The sequence below is a fragment of the Delphinus delphis genome, chromosome 15 (assembly GCF_949987515.2).
Source record: "Delphinus delphis chromosome 15, mDelDel1.2, whole genome shotgun sequence".
NCBI lineage: Eukaryota > Metazoa > Chordata > Mammalia > Artiodactyla > Delphinidae > Delphinus > Delphinus delphis.
Genome location: NC_082697.1, coordinates 44,074,730 through 44,092,047, shown reverse-complemented (window position 1 = coordinate 44,092,047; position 17,318 = coordinate 44,074,730). Strand labels below are relative to the sequence as shown.

Here is a 17,318-nt window from a genome sequence, read left to right as displayed (position 1 = left end):
GCCTCCTGGCCACCCCCTGCTGCGGTCTGTGCCCCCGCCTCCCCTTCCCAAGCACAGCCCTGCTCAACGGGTCAGGCGCCTCCCCGAGGGGTATGCTGGGGGGTCTGTAACACCCCAAGTTAGGAGACAGTGGATACAGGCATGTCCTGGGGAGGGGACCAGTCCCGGAAGACAGTCTGCATGCTTCCCGAGGTCCCAGACTCCACACCCTTCGCCTCGTGCCCTGCCTGACCCCCGACCCTCGTCCCGCTCCCCGATCTCCCCCAGGCTAGGGTGTCCCCCGCAACCCCGTCCTGCTTCAGCAACTGTCTGCTAAATGAATGAATAGCCCAACCCGGGACTCAGCTGGAGCTCTCATCTGACTGGTACTGTCGCCTAGGAAACAGGGCCATCCCAGACAGGACCCCACTCACACGGGCTCTCACCAGTCCCGACGTGTATGTCATGACCTCAGGGCAGAGAGGCCAGTGCAAGGATTATCGTCCCCGCTGGAAGTTTGGTCACTACCCTGGCCTACTTTTGACCTCCAGGTCACCCTCTGGGTACCACCTGGTCATCAGGACCCACACCCTAAACATGTGGCGGGGACAGGCCTGGTTTTCACTTCAGATCTGCACCTGGGAGCGAAGAATCGTCTCTGTCCTCTAACTCCTCTTCCTATTTCCTGTGTCCCACAGAGAGGAGCTGTGATGTTTCCTTCACCTGCAGCAGTGCTGCCTAAACACTGGAAGCCTGCAGAGAGCTGGGCTGGAGCAGAGACTTCCAGCGCCCGACCTGGTTCTCCTGGGCTCCCCCCCACCACCCCCCCCAGGCAGGGCCAACCCTGCTGCTCAGAATACTGCTCAACACCCAGCTCCAAGCTTCTCCTCCTGTCTCTGGAACTGACCCATGAGATGATCCGTGGGGCTTTCGCTGAACCTTCAAAAATGCAGCTGAGTCCGCTATGCCAGGGGCAGTGCCAGGGGCTGTGCCGGGTACACGGGGCTCTGCTCCCCCCTCCCCCGCCCCAGGAACTCAGAAGATACACACCCACAGGGGAGGACGGAAAAGGTCCGAGGGATCTCCAGGGGCAGAGATGGGCTGTCCACAGGGAAGGCCTCGAGCAAGAAGGGGCCCCTGGTAGAGCTGGGATCTGGGCCGGCACAGGTGCGAGGGCAGCGTGTACCTGGGGATGTGGCGGCCCCCGGATGACCACAGGGGGCAGAGGGCCGAGCCAGCGCGGCGGCTGGTCAGGTTCAGGGATGGGGAGGTGTTCTGGTTATCCAGAGCCACACCCGTGATCCACGGGCGAGTGGGGATGCCTGCTGCTCCGTTAGCTGACTACGCAGAAGAGGCCCCACCTCTGAGGCTGGCCGTCCGTGTGCACAGAGGACTGGCAGCCACCGTCGGCAGGTTCCACGGTGCCTCTGGGGCAGGCTTCAGAGCCAAGGGAGGCCTAGGGACACTGCCCGGCGCTCTCCTGCCACTGGGACGTCACCTCCCGGAGCCCAGACGGTCGGTGGGCAGCAAGAGCCTGGCCGTCTCCCCACGGGCTGCTCCAGGAGGAAGCAGGACGAGCCGCATGAAGCCAGCCCCTTCTCTGTGTGCAAGGACATCCTCCGCGGGGCCCGGGGCTGCGGCCCTTTCCTCCCCTCGTCCGGGGAGCCAGAGGCAGCCCTGAAGCTCATCCTTGCTCCGCGGTTAAAGTCCTATTCAGTTAGTGGGAAGGAACCTACTCCTGGTTCCATCCTTAGAGCCCCAGGGCTGAGGCAGGATGGTGCTGACCGAGAGGAGGATCCTCGCCCCCCACACACATGCAACCACACACATACACACACCACACATATACACACATACACATATACACACACACATACACATGCACCACACACACAACTACACACATACACACACACTACACATATACACCACACACATACATACACACACACCACATACACACACCACACACATACACACATACACACACATACACACACACCACACACACAACTACACACATACACACACTAAACATACACACCACACACATACACACATACATACACACACACCACATACACACACCACACACATACACATATACACACACACAACCACACATACACACACATACACATGCACCACACACACAACTACACACATACACACACATACACACACATGCACACACCACACACATACACATATACACACACATGCACCACACACACAACTACACACATACACACACACCACACATACACACCACACACATACACACACATACATACACACACACCACATACACACACCACACACATACACATATACACACACACACCACACGTACACACCACACACAACCACATATACACACACATACACATGCACCACACACACAACTACACACATACACACACCACATACATACACATATACACACACATACACATGCACCACACACACAACCACACACATACACACCCCACACACATACACACCCCACACATACACACACACCACACACAACTACACACATACACACACCACACACATACACATATACACACCACACACCACACATACACACCACACACAACCACACACATACACATATACACATACACATGCACCACACACACAACCACACACATACACATATACACACACATACACACACACCACACACACACCACACACAACCACACACATACACATATACACACACATACACATACACACACACCACACACACAACTACACACATACACACACACCACACATACACGTTAACACACACCACACACAACCACACACATACACACCACAGATACATGTACACACACAACACACACAACACACATACACACCCACCACACACATACACACCATACACACACACACAACCACACACACACACCACAGATACACATACACACACATACAACCACATACACAACACACATATACACCACACACAACCACACACACCACACACACAACCACACACACCACACACACAACCACACATACACACCACACAAACCACATACACACCACACACAATCACACACACATATAACCATACACACACACCACACATACATACACACACGTACAACCACACACACAGCACACATATGAACACTATACATACATATACACCACATACACAACCACACATATACATACACACATACCACACACACCACACACACACACATATACATACATCACACATGCACACACACGCCCTCTGGACACCCCACATCTGGCTTGTGCTCTGCAGGGCCACTGAAAACACTTAGAGGGTCGCCTCTCCCTTTTAAGTCCTGGGTGGGTGGTGGCCCCCCAGAACCCCGGGGTCGTCCCAGGAGGGAGACTTGGCGGGAAGGCTGGGCCCCAGAGAGCTGGACTGAAGGCCCACCCCGGGGAAAGCCGGGGCCTCGCTGTCCGCGCTGCTGGACTCCTGCTGACCGCCGGCAGCTGGGCCCGGTCTCTCCCACTGTGATGCTGACACTGGCCACAGCACGAGGGCTCCCGCCCAGGCCCCTGCTGGCCTGACCTCACCCTCCACAGAACCCGGTGACTCACGCCCACCGAGCACGGGGAGGAGGCGGCATACGGCCGAGACTCACGGTCAGCTGTGGCCCCAGGCTCGTCTGCTTCATCCACACCTGCCTCAGTACCTCTCGCCGCACAGTGAGCCACCCCAAGCCCTAGTGGCTTCAATCAAGAGTAATTTATTATTTCTCACGAGTGCGGCTCTTTTGCTGAGCGTGATGCCGGCCTCAGCTGCACCATCAGGGCCTCACCCGGGGTGGGACACCCACCACAGCCCCATCCCAGGCCCTGCGCCTTCGGGGACGGCTGGATGTTTGGCTCAGCCAGGAGGAGTCTGGGTGCAGTCTCAGGACCATCAAAACACAACCTAAGGGCTGTGTAGGCCCAGGCGTGACCATCCCCTCACCCACATTCCATCAGCCGCAATGCCCAGCTTCACGTGGCAGGGACCACATGGGGCCCCGATGCTGGGAAGCCACCTGTGGGGAGTCCCCCTTCCAGCTAAAATCTCAGAGCAAACCCTAATTTCCACTGCAGGAGATGCCGGCCACCTAGGGACTGAGGTCGGTGACGTTATCACGGGACGGCCTGTTCTGAGGGATGATAAGAACACCACGCAAAGGCAGTGCCTCCCCTCACACCTGATGATTCTTGTACAACTTTATTATATTCTTGAAGACACTGACCAGTGTCTGTATGTACCAGACGCCCCAAACCAGCCACTCCCTTTACGTGAAGCACTTGCTCAGGGTACATGCTGTTCTCTCCTACTGCAGTCACCGCGTGTCACCCTCCGACACAGTCCCCCATCCCAGTGCGGGGGGAGGGAGCCTGCATGGTCATCGGTGTGGCTTTCCAGCCTGGGTAGGCTCTGAGGTCACTTAGCTGAGACGGGCTGAAAACAGCAACTCTCAGTCAAAGGCACAGGCTCTAGTGTCACAGACGTCACCCTGACGTCCGTGCCTCCCCAAGGACAGAGTCTTCCCACGGAGGACAGCCCCCTCTCCCAGCACAGTGCCATGTCAGGTGTGACTAAACGCTTCAGAATTTAGCTTTTGGAGACGTGTCTTGGTTAATAAGCATTAATCATGTCCCTCTTGAGTAAACTGGTTTAGCCAATTTGTGTTTTCAACTAGGAATAAAATTCAAGCATGGGGACGTATATAAACAGTATTCGGTGATGTTAGATTACTATTTGGAAAAGAAGGGAAAGGAGCGTGTACTTGGGACTTAACTCAGGGCCTTGGGGCAGTGCCTGGGATTTCTTCATGGGGGCAGCATGGAAAGAGTGTTGGGAGGAGACCTCACCAGACCAGCATTCTTACCAGAACCCTTCCAAAGATGGCATCCCAACCCCCAACCAACAGAAGATAAATTATTTGCCCATAGATAGAAAATGACTTTTCGTGGTAAACTTAAAAGCTATATTAGAATTCAAATTATATTAAAATTTTCATGGACGACCCAAAGAAACACAATGATAATCGTAACTACCTCCCAGAAATTGTCTTTTTTCTTTAGGAGGTGACACATAAATAAATAACATGGGTAGACTTGTTACCGAGTCCCAGCTCGCTCTGCTCGCCGCACAACAGGCCAATGAATCAGAGACGAGGTGCTGAAGCAAAGGAATACGACTTTATTCGGAAAGCCGGCAGACGGAGAAGATGGCGGACTAAAGTCTCAAAATAACCATCTTATCGGGGTTTGGATGCCAGTTTCTTTTATAGCACAGAGAGGGGGAGGAGATGAGGAAGTAAAGTAAAAAGGCCATAAGTTTTGCAAATATCACCGGAATGGCCAGCCTCGGGGAGGGGATGTGTTAGTTTCTTCTTTCTTGCAGCCATCGGCAGGTGGAACAGGGTCCGGATGTTTGCCTGGACAAAGGCACTTTGGTTCAACATTCAGGCAGAGGGGCAGGGTCCCCCGAGGCAGGCCATTATGTACAGATGTTATCCTTTCAGCCAAAAAAAGCAGTGGAAAGCAAAGGATAAAGTAAAAGAAACTGATCCAACATGCAGTCAGATTTGGTTCTTCCCTAGTACAGAATTTCACCTGTTGCTGCCCGGGCACCATCCGCCTCCAACATGAGCGGTCAAACCACTTTCCAGGTTAAGGGGGTTAATGGCCCTTTCCTCAGGGAGCAGTTAGGATACAAGCAAGATGCCTCCCTTATTCGATCACAACATTCAGAGAAGGAAACAGAGCCTCCCAGCCCCCCAAGCCTGGGTTCCCCTTGTGATGACTGGGCACAGGCTGACATCTGTGTTCAAGATAAGCCGTAATGGACACCAGGCCTTAACCTCCTTTCTCCCTCCTGGGGCCTGAACCCCTGTTCCCAGGGCAGGGGAGGGGCTGCAGAAACAGCAGACTGAGGCCCCTCCTCTTCCCAGGAACGAAGGCCTCTTTCCTGAGAAGCCTCTTCCCATCCATAGGCAGCTGCAGCTCTGGGTCAGGATGTGCTAGGCAGAAGCTACCGCTGCAGGCAGCCCACCATAGGACCACTCTCCTAGTTAGAGGTGGTCCCATTCAGACAGCTGGGTGTAAGGAGGGGGCACCCCTACGCAGAGGCGGCTGCAGGTGTAGATGGGAGTCTGAAGCCAGTGCGGGCTCAGCACACCTTTGTTGAATTTTAAGGAACTCAGCACACCGTGTGTGGGGTACCTCCACGTCCCCTCGGGGAGAGGCTCTGACTGGGCCCTTCCAAACTCCCAGATGCTGTGAGACAATTGAGTCTAAAGACTAGTCCGTTTGTGACCCGTGGGAAAGGTTTTGGGTCAGAGACTGGGTCTTCTGCTCTCCACCACCCAACAGAAAAGAGTGAGAAGACTTCTCTTTCCACTTTCACCTCCATCCAACTCCCTAACAGTGGGAGAGGATTTGTTTCCTCGTAAGGGGCTCTTAATACATTGATCGTTTCGTCCCCATCACTGGAGTTTTCAGCTGGAGGGAGGTGGGGACAGAGGTAGGGCAGAGATCTTCCCACCACCAGCCAGGATGCGGCAAAGAAACAGCCCCGAGCAAGCAGCCCAGGGCAGGGCAGGCTCGCTGGGGCACCGCTGGTCTCTGAGGGCACGAAAGCCCCATCTGCCCGCTCAAGGGTACCATGAAGATCTCATCAAACAGCATGAGGAGAGCTCACTGCAGGGAGGGGCTCCCTGGAGTACTTTGGGATCAAGTGCCCCGTCACCCCGACCCCAGCCTGTTGCCCGATTTCGTGTCATTGTGGCCAGGCTGAGTCTGGCAGGAGTCGTACCAAGTGCATCTCAAGGCAACTAACAGTCTGTAGTGGCTGGGCACAGCTGGACAGCATCCTCCTGCCATCACCATTTCCAGATAAACGTTGGTGACTGTGTGATTAAAATACGAAAGCCCGGGCCCCATGCCTGGACCCTAACAAAACCAGAGCAGGAGACTGGTCTAAATCAAGAAATTTCAGAGAAGTAGTTCTATAGCATCAGCCGGAGGGAAGTGCAGGTCAAGGGAGCAGCAGGGAAAGGCCACATCCGCCAGGGCCTCTGAGGACATCGGACGTAGCCGTTCAGGGATGCACCCCGCTTCCCCGCATCACACCCGGGGAGGATCCACCTCGTACGTCTCCTCGATGGGGAAGACCAAACCCAGGGGCCAGACCCCCTGCACCATCCCCACCCCCAGCTATGTCTCTCTGGGTTTGAAATCAGCTATTGTAATTCTCTACCAGCATGGAAGCAATTCTGGAAAACTTACTTTGTACTGGTGCCAACATCTGGGGACGGTACGTAGCAGTAGTGTCCAAAAACTGGGGACAAGCACATTGCATGAGTGTCCAAGATTTGCCTTTGCCACTATTTGTATTTTAAAGAAGAAATGGAATCTGAAAAATGGAAATTACGTTTTATTATTTTTTTTGCAGTGTTTCATTTTAATATCTGAGCCTGGAAGCTATTAAGCTGTCCTTGCATTAAAAGTGACTAAACCTTGTGTTTGGGGTGATCTATGACCCCTGACTTTGCCCTGGGGACTCTGCCTTTCCGAAGACAAGTGCTGGGATGAGTTATAGGTTCATCGCACCCCATTATTTAAACACCTGAAGCCATTCTTTTCCTTATGAATCAGTGGGGGCGAAGACAAAGAAAAGGGCTTCATGTAACATTTCCCTTCCTCCCTTGGTGACCAGGAAAACAGGAAGGGGGCGAGGCGTGGCTGGAGAAGGGAAATGCAGAGGATGTGTGGGCCGGGGAGAGGCAGGAGATCCAGGCGAAGCGGCAGCTGAGAAGGAGGCCCCTCCAGGCCCAGGAAAGGGGCGGGGGTCCTGGTCTGGGGACAAAGGGGGAGCCACTCCCAGGGCTGTTTTCCAAGGACAATTTACAGTCCCCATTGTTGGCCTTTCCTCTGGGTAATTAAGCACTAAACGGGAGCCAGGGATGCCCAACCATCTTGTCACCGGGCTTCACTTTCCCCGGCACGCCAGCTCTCAGCTGCCTGACCGCTGTGCCGTCCACAAATGCCGGGGAATTTGTCGATGCTGGTCGGCATTCACCTTGCCCAGAACTCAGCTCTGATCTCACGGGGCTAGATACACTTTGGGGCTGTCTGCAGCAGATGAGGGAAGGGTATCTCTTTTGATGATTTATTTCTGAAGCAGGCTTCACTGTGAAATTTAAACCAGAGAGGACACTTCCTTCCTTGGCCTGGGCATTCTGCCTTCTGAAGGTGGCTAGAGCACAGACGTCTTTGCCTAAGAGGGGAGAATAAATAGGTCCGTGAAGGGAATAAAGATGGACCTTAATCCATCTGTTAGACAGAGATGGGTGCTTAATAGAAGAATGAACAGTCGATGAACGTACTCATGTCGCGATGGATAATCTCAGCTGTTTTCTTAAAAGTGAATTTCTGAGATGTGTTTCTGTATTGTGTGTGTGTGTGTGTGTGTGTGTGTTTCCCAAATATAAACTGGAGCTCCATGTGGCCCAGTCCCTACGTGGAGTCACGTTCATAGAAGCACAGCACCAAAGCCCAAAGAATGAAAAGTTAGCTGCAGTTTTCGCTCAAGGGTCTGGGGAAATACCAAAGGGCATCCAACTTACGGACCAGAGAAACACTTCTTAAAATTCTCTCTATTTGATTCTCTTTTTCTTGAAGAATTCTGTAACCTCTCTCTTTTAATGGCAAAAACTCTCCTTACTTCCAGCCTTTTCTATTTCAGTCCCCTGGGTGCCTTCTATCAGCATTTTACACGGGCTGAAAAGTTGTGCCTCCTCTATGTCTACTACCTGAATTCTTCAAAACACAGGGAGGCTTGGAGGCCGACCCCAGAAGCAAGACTCTCCTCCCTTCCTGTCCTCCCACCCCAGGCCCATCTTCTTCTCTCTCCTCTCATCAGTTTGGGGGACAGAAACTGGTCCGCCAAAGAGCTGAGGTTGAGATGTAATGCCCAGAATTCCCTTTCTTAGGCCTGTGTCAGGGCGAGAATGGCAGGGGTGTACAATTTGGAAACTTCATTCCTCATGTGAATTTTTACGCACTTCCCTGGCCAAGCTCTGCAGACTCCTGCACAGAAAAGTGCCAACCAGGGGCATCCTCTACTCATGGTCAAGCCCCTCACACGCAGAGACACTTTTCCCAGGGGTGTCCCCTCTGGGGCCTCTCTGAGGCCCTCTGGAGCTGTACCATCTGGTGCTTCCCTCACTTTTTCACAGGCCTCAGGGCTGTGCGGTGGGACCCTCCAGGGTCTCTGCCTGTGAAAACTCATGCAAGAGGCTGTACCACCAAGGAAGAACCAGCTGGTATGTCACCCCTGCCTTACGCCATCTCCGCTGGCAGGTGGGGGGCAGGAAGAGGAACCAGGCGATGCAGAGGCTCAAGACTTCACGACACCCTGGGCTGAAGCAGGGGGGCCTCCAAAAGCCCCCACCTGCCCAGCTTTCACAATCAGGGACTTACTTTCTGTTCAGACGACAGGGATTCTGACAGAGGGTGAATCCCCCATGACTGTGCGTTTGGACGTTCTTGAGCAATCCCAGCGCACAGGAAGTGTCTGTGCACCCGTGCGCAGGAGGACACATCCTCGACCCTGGAGGACAGGCCTCCCTCACCCCCAGACTGAGAGGACTGTGCCCCAGCTGCCCAGCTCTCTCCCCATTTGCTCTCACACAGGAATTTCCCCTCATAAAATCAGGACACATTGAACCCCCCTGTGGCATCTATTTGGCTCAAAGTGGGCACACCGCAGACCCCCGCTGGGCTGGCTAGAGCAAGAGCCCGATAAACGGACCCCGAGAAATCCTTACATCCTCCATCGTGGAGCCCTTTCCTCGAGGGGCTCACAACCAGTGCAGAGAAAGCAATGTACGCGATGTAATGATAAAAACAGGGAAGGAGCCTTTCTGGAACCAGCACAGCTGTGAGGGGGCTGGGGGGAAGGGGGGCAGCTTCACAGCAGAAAAGACTTAACTCGGGCCGTGAAGGCCAGGCCATCCCTGCTGAAGGGACAGTTGGCACCGAGGTGTTACCCCGGGAGGAGTGGGGTCAGGCCCTGGCACCGAAACTTCCGGAGGAAGAGGGTCTCGTTGAGCAGACCCCAGCCCCTGGAGCTGGTAGGACCCCAACTTTCCTCTGTCTAGCACCCCTTCTTGTTTTCCGCGTACCCATCACGTTTGTAATTTGGCCTAATTGATTCAGTTGTGTGTTGAACGTCCATCTCCCCCACCAGACAGCACAGCACAGCAGTGAGGCCTTAACATCTCGGTTCAGCCAGTGTCCGGCACTGTGGCCGGCAGGCATGTCAGAAGGTTCTCTGCAGCATCTGTCAACAGAGACATGAAATACCTTGGCTGCTGCCTCCCTGCCCCCCACTCCGCACCCGCAGACACGAAGAGGAGGTCGGGTCTCTCCTTGAACTGTCCCGGCCGCCAGCCCCTGAGAGAGTGACTTCCAGATGGTCCGGGCCTGTTCCAGGGACACGAGGGCCTGGGCCAGGACCGATGGCAGAAGCAGCCGCAGAGGGGGCACCTGGGCACCCTCTGCTTCAGGGAGCTCTACTTGGGGGACCCCCTTGGGGAGGGATCCACTGCTGTGAATTCCCTCAGGGACCCCCCGTGCCTCAGCCAGCTCCCACCAGCCACTCCTTTGCAGCTCTCGACAGCCCGAAAGGGTGAGCCTGGAGCAGCAGAGGCCCTGGGAGGCTGCTCTGGGCCTGACTCCCAGATGGGGGGGACCGTGCCCTCTGCTGGCCAGGCCCCGTGGAGCCTGGGAAATCAGCAGCAGGAATCTGGAGCATTCTGTAGGAGCATCTGTAAAGCCGGCTGCCCGAATGGCTTAGAATGATGGGGTTAGAACCCTCAGCTCTTGGGCAGGCATCCCCCTGCCCGGGGCCAGGGCGGGACAGCAGGACGGCCTGCCACGTGTGGACTCATGACATACACCCCTCATCTTTTCAGTCTGGAGTCGCCTCGTTCACAAGCCCCAAAGGAGAAGTGACGTTGATCCTTTACGACCAAACTGCCAACCTTTACCGCAAACAGCATTACCCAGCCAGTTTGACGCTCCATTATGTATGGTGGTTCCCAGCAATATACCCAGCCTTCAAGGATAAAGGCTGGACATTCAAAAGAAGCCATGGATCCGACACCTGGAACCAAGGGGGCTCTAGAAGCACGGTGACCACCCCCGGCCCCAGGTCCCCAGCCTGGGTGGGAGCTGAAAGCCACATCTGTTAGACAGAGCCCCTCAACAGAGGAGGGGTCCGCCCCCGGGATGCCTGGGGGTGGGACAGACAGACCACAGGGCTGGTTTGGGGTGGGGAAGCGGCAGTGAGCCTCTTCTCACCGGACCATGTACAAGAATCTACTCTTCAGGCACCAAAGATTTACTGAGCATCTCGTGTGAGCGGGCTCCCTGCCGTGCTGGGGGTCCAGCCCCAGGCCGGGTGCCAGAGCTCACTCAGAGGAGGGTGTGCTACACTGAGGTGGAAGGAGGGATGGCGGAGGGCGGGCACGGCACGGGGGCCGGGGATCAGCGCTCACAAAGCCCTGAGTGGGCAGGCGAGGCAGCGCGGCCGAGGAGCGGAGCGGAAGGCCCCGTGGCTGAAGGGCTGAAAGCAGGGAATGAACAGAGGGAGGCTGCGGGCAACCAGAGCCCTGGAGGCCTAGTCCTGAAGGCCAGGGGAGGCCGTGGAAGCCCATTAAGATGGAGGGGGGAATGGGGGGGACATCCATGGTGGTGAGGTTGCTTGGACGCAGAGGGCAGCAGGGCACACTATAGGTGACGTGAACAGTCCCGGGGACAGTTGGTGACCTGGAATTTGAGCCCCAGAGGCGTGCTCAGTTCTTCTTCCCTCACACCCATGAGGCGCAGCCCGTCTGCTCATCAGAATCACCGGCAAGCTGTACAAAATGCTGATGCCCAGGCCCCGCCCCCAGAGACTCCGGTTTCTCAGGTCTTCTGGGTTTACTCCAGACCATCCTGATGAGGAACAAGGTTTGAGGGTACTTCCCCGAGAACCCTAAGTCTTCCTCTAACCTCCGGGGCTGGTGTAGCTGAATGGGGCAGCGTGGGGGTGGGGGAAACAGGCAGGCTGCACCTGACGGCCCTCACGGCCATGGGGACCCCGGGGCCCCGCCATCCGCCATCCGCCATCCGCCATCCGCCATCCACCATCCGCTGCCATCCGCCATCCACCACCTGCCACTCGCCATCCACCATCCGCCACCTGCCACCCGCCATCCTCCATCCACCATCCTCCATCCTCCATCCTCCATCCTCCATCCGCCATCCGCCATCCTCCATCCGCCATCCGCCATCCTCCATCCTCCATCCGCCATCCTCCATCCACCATCCGCCCGCCATGCATTCGACAGGACTTAGTGTCACCTTTCTTCTCCCTCCCTCCCGCTCTCTGGAGCCTGTCTGGTGGCAGAAGCGCAAGAAAGGGAGGGAAAGGAAGTTCAACCAGGCCAGTTCCCAAGTCCATCCTGGGGAGGTGACCTGGCTGGTGAACGGGGCTCCCGTGCTGCACCCTCTCCCCACGCAGCGAGGGCCTGGCCGCAAGCTCGCACGGCTATCCCAGGGCACCTGGCCTTACAGAAATGCCTCCTTCCCGGCCTGTTGTCACATTAGGCCAGGGTGAGAGTGCCACTTCCCCTCCCAGGTGGCAGCAGGACTGCCCGTGGGCCACGCCCTGGGTCAGACACTGGCTGCTCTGAGAGTTTCTTCCCAGGTCTGTCCATGTGGGGCCTTTTCCAGGGAAACGCTATCAGCTGTGAGAAAGAGAACACACATTCTGGAAATACCGAAAAACAAGTTTATTCCATTACCCACGTGACCAAAATGCACGCGAGCTGTGGTTCATGGTTTCTCCCAGGCCCGTCCCGCTGCATCCCCCTTCCTCTGTCCCCCCTCAACCTGTGTATCCCCTAACCCACCCTCTCCCCTGCCCCAGGCCTTCCCCCTCACTGCACTCAGCTTCTGAAATTCACGTCTCAGCTGCTTTGGCAGCACCCCGAGGCTCTGAGGCCAAAGAGGCGCAAAACTTCTCATCAGAACCAGCCTGCGTGGCCCTCCCTGCGTGAAGCCGGGGCTGTGTCCCCTGGCACGTTTCTCGAGCAGCGCCTGCCACTCAGGGGCCCCGCACCGCCAGCTCCATCGCGCTCCTGGCACTGACACCCCCAAGGGTCTGGCGGCGAGCAGCCTAAGGCAGCAGGTGAGCTGCGTGCTCAAACCCGACAGCTCAGGAAGAGGCCTGTGTCGGTGCCGCCCACTTGTTTCCTGAAGACCCACAAGTCTGTGTTTAATGTATTTTAGAACAATGTCTGGAAACTGCAGTTTACTTTTGCAAACATACATACATGTCTAAACGTCAACAGTGTGGACAATTTTACTCATAACCTAAGGATGCCAGACAGGGGACCTTGAGTGTCGTGGCCATGCCACTGTGGCTGTTTCATCTCTGGGCGCAGGGAGAGCTTTGAGAATCAGAGGCCACATGCGTCCGGGCTCTCGTGGCCGGCACTACAGTGGGTGCCGGGGTGGAGACGCAGAGACAGATCAAGTCCCCGTGCTCAAGGGGCTTGTGCTCTGGGTGGGAGCTGCAGATATCAAACCAACAGCTAAACAGGAAGAGGTGCAGCGCCAGCACTCACACCAAACGGTTCTGTGACCGTGGCTGGGTGGGGCGCCTCCGTGGCAGGACGACCAGGGAGAGTGGCCTCTGACCCAGACTCAGGGTGGAGCTGCTGCAAAGACCCTGGGCGGGGCTTTCCGTAGAGCTCCATGGCCCTGGAGCCTGATGAAGCTCGAGTGTGCAAAGAGGTCAGTGTAGCCGAGCGGAGCAGGGCCAGGGCACGACGAGAAGGCCTGGGGACTACGGGCAGAGGCCAGCACAGCTTCCGTCACAGGTGATGGGGACACGTCGTGTGCTGACAAGCCATGTCCACGCAGGCGTGGCAGGACCTGAGTTATGTTGTAAAAGGCCACTCTGGGAACTCCGTGGAGAAGAGGACACAAATGCATCCTTTTGCTCTCTCTTCCTTTAGGCAGTGGGAAGTCAGGGGGAGGCCCCGGCAGGACACCACCAGGTGGGCCACCATGCCCCGGCCACCGCAGAGGTGAGAGAGCACGTGGCCAGAAAAGAATGACGCGTGCTGCCGCTCGGGACTTTTGCCTCCGCTCCAGTCCTCCCGGGTTTACTTTCTTTTTAAGAAATTTTACTTTAGAAAATGCTAATTGAGAAATGCAAGCAGAGGACAGCTGAACCCCACCCGAGAACCCCTGCCGAGGGCCCATCCTCAGAGGGAGTTTCCTCAGGCCGTCCTCAGTCTGTAAGAAGAGGACACATGGACACTGGCTGCAGGGCAGCTTCAAGGGAGGTTTGGTTTGGTTTGTGTTTTGTGTTTTCGTGACTATTTCAGCATCCCCGTCACTCGGCACACTAGCTCCTCTGAAGGACTTGCTGATACACGTAGCCCCTTCCCCTCTCAGCAAAAGAGGACCTTCGGGGGGGCAGACTCTCCCCGCGCCCCCGGAAGTGGCATTGTGGCCAGACAAAGATCTCCCTGTGGAGCACAGAGCTCTGGACCACAGTCTGCGGTGAGACAAAGCTGACGTGCTCTTTGTGAGATCATTGAGTCCCTAAACCACAGGAAGTGCCCCAGAAGCAGGGGTCAGAGTGGAAGACACTGAGGACGCTCGCTGTCACGGCAAGGACCTCAGACAGCTGGAGGGGGCGAGCTTACTCCGCCCGGGCAGCTAGAACCACGCACCTAGCTCAGGTGGACCATAATCACAGGAGTTTAGTCCTCCCAGCTCTGGAGGCTGCAGGTCCAAGATCAAGGCACCGCACATGCAGCTTCTGCTGAAAACCCTCTTCCTGCTTCACAGGCGCCCATCTTCTCGCTGTGTCCTCAAGTGGAGGAAGGGGCAAGGGGGCTCTCGGGAGTCTCCTTTATGTGGGCACTAATCCCTTTTATGACCTAATCACCTCCTAATGCCATCACGCTGGGGGAATAGGTTTCAACATAGGAACTTGGGGACACAGTCAGCCCATAGCACCCCCATGTCAGCTGCACGGAGCCAGACCTACAGGGACCAGAGAGGGCAGAAGAAGCCAAGGTGGTACGCGCCCAGCAGCCGACCCAAGACAAGGATGCGAGTGCTCATAGGTTATCTGATCCCAGGACACCGGAGTGGGGAGGCGGAGCTGAGACAGAGACGGGAGTGACCCACACAGCAGTCCTACTACAGGCAACCAGGGCTTCCCACGGAGGGAGGTGGCGGGGTGCTTCTACCCTCCCCCCCGTGAGTCACAGGTTGGGGTCTGCTCCTGGAAGGTGCTAATTCCCCCCACTTCGGTCCTGCACACTAGCAGGCCCCATGGCCCAAGTGAGCCCTCGGGCAGAGGCAGGAGGCCCGCGTGCCCTGAACGGGGAAGGGCATGGGGCCGCGGAGGGCACTGACCGCTCACCAAGTGGCCCATGGACGTCTCATTTCCGATCCGCAGGGCTCCTCTCCCCACACTTACGATATGCTTCACTCTGTCATCCGTCTGCCCGTGGCCAGGCCCACCCATGACCCTGGCACTGCCCTTGCTTTGCATCCCTGCCCACCCTCCGTCGTGAGCACAGTGCCCCAGCCCCCCGGGGCCACGGGCAGTGGGCGTTTCATCCATGCTCAGTCATATTTCAGCAACTCAAATACTTTAGCAACTAACAAAGACCCAATGTGTCCTCCCAGGGGGGTTCGCTCTATTTTATTTTACAATTAATTTTTCAACTTTATAGAGGCTTTATACACATGGAATAAAATAGACCATAAAGGGTACAATTCAATGAGTTTTGACAGACCTCTACTCCTGTGTAGCCACCAGCCCAATTAAGATATTGAATATTTCCATCACACCCGAAGGTTCGGCACATCCCTTCAAAATCACCCAAGTCACCCCAGACCAGGGAACCGCTGATCTGCCTTTTGCCCTACACATGAGTTTCACTTACCCCAAATTTCACAGTTTTCCTTCGGGTCTGCCTGCTTTAGGTGTCGCCTCCCGCGCCAGGTCATTCCTTTTTGTTGCTGAGTCGTGTCCCGCTGTACAATGGACCACAGCTGGGTTGTTTGTCCAAAGGCATCCGGGGCTGGTGCAGTCCGGGGCCGTCGTGGAGGAAGCTGGTGTGGACGTTCGAGTTACGTCTTTGTGTGGCTCTAGGTTGCCGTCTCTCTTAGGTAAGTACCTCAGAGTGGAATTGCTGGTAAGTTAAAGTTTAACTTTATAAAAAGCTGCCAGTCTGTTTTCAAAGTGGTTGCCCTTTCCATTTATTTTTTTAACAATTAATACATGAATGATCGTCGTAGAAAAAATAGAAAATACTGAGAACTTTAGAAAAATAAATATCTGAACTACCTCTACCCGGAAATAAGCATCTTAACCACGTGTTCACAGAGCATTGCCTTGTCAGCCGTCATTTGGGTGCAAAGAATGGAAATTATGTCCAGCACAAAGGAATATTCTGAGCCGGACAGAGAGGCATCTATGGGTGACAAGGGGGAGGGGACACAGCTGAACTCCATGATGGTGGCCATTCTGGAGCTCTCTCTGTCTCTCTTGCTCGCTCCCAGGGGCCAGGGGCCCTCCCTCTCTAGCCCCCAGTCCAGTCTCCCTGCAACAGGGGACTCCCTTGGTTGGCTTCTGACCCACATGCCTCCCTCCCCAGTGGTTACATCAACAGCACTTGGGCTCAGAGCTGTCTGCTTTCCAGGACTCGGTTTGTGTTCCCAAAAGAACGAATCTGGTTGGCTCAGCTTGGTTCAGCCATCCTCTCCTGGTCCCTGACACAAAGCAGGCCATGGGCCACGGGCCACGGGCCGCGGGAGGCTCTCCATGGGGAGTTGTGGGTAGGAAAACAGTGGTGAGCGTGACTAACACGGACCCCCGACCCAAGACCGTTCTAAAGAAAAGGTTCGATAACCTGTATTTTTTAAATGTATAATCTCTTGTGTACACCCTTTCGTGTCATTGAAAATATACCTGCACCATCATCTGAAGAGACCACATCCTGGTACCCTATAAGTGGATGAACAAATGCCCTAAGCATTCAGATTGTTTCTCATTATTCCCTCTAAGAAATCACTTTTTGGTGAACATTCTTGTACATAAATATTCTATTTTTCTCTTAGGAAGACTTCCCTAGGATATTCTAGAGCCAACATCTACAGCCACAATTTCATTCCATCTTCACCGTGAAACAGGGAATAACGCATCCACTTTCCAGATGTAGAAACGGAGGCAACATGAAAGCAGC

At 55.4% G+C, this 17,318-nt stretch overlaps 1 long non-coding RNA gene across 1 annotated transcript; it reads right to left on the bottom strand.

The window, feature by feature from the left end:
• Window positions 1–5,168: 5,168 nt before the first annotated feature.
• Window positions 5,169–16,095, bottom strand: LOC132438669 (uncharacterized). The gene is made up of 3 exons (XR_009522211.1): window positions 16,017–16,095; window positions 7,276–7,402; window positions 5,169–5,503 (listed from the first exon to the last, which is right to left on the bottom strand). It is a non-coding gene; the product is annotated as an uncharacterized lncRNA (long non-coding RNA).
• Between the last annotated feature and the right edge of the window lie 1,223 nt (window positions 16,096–17,318).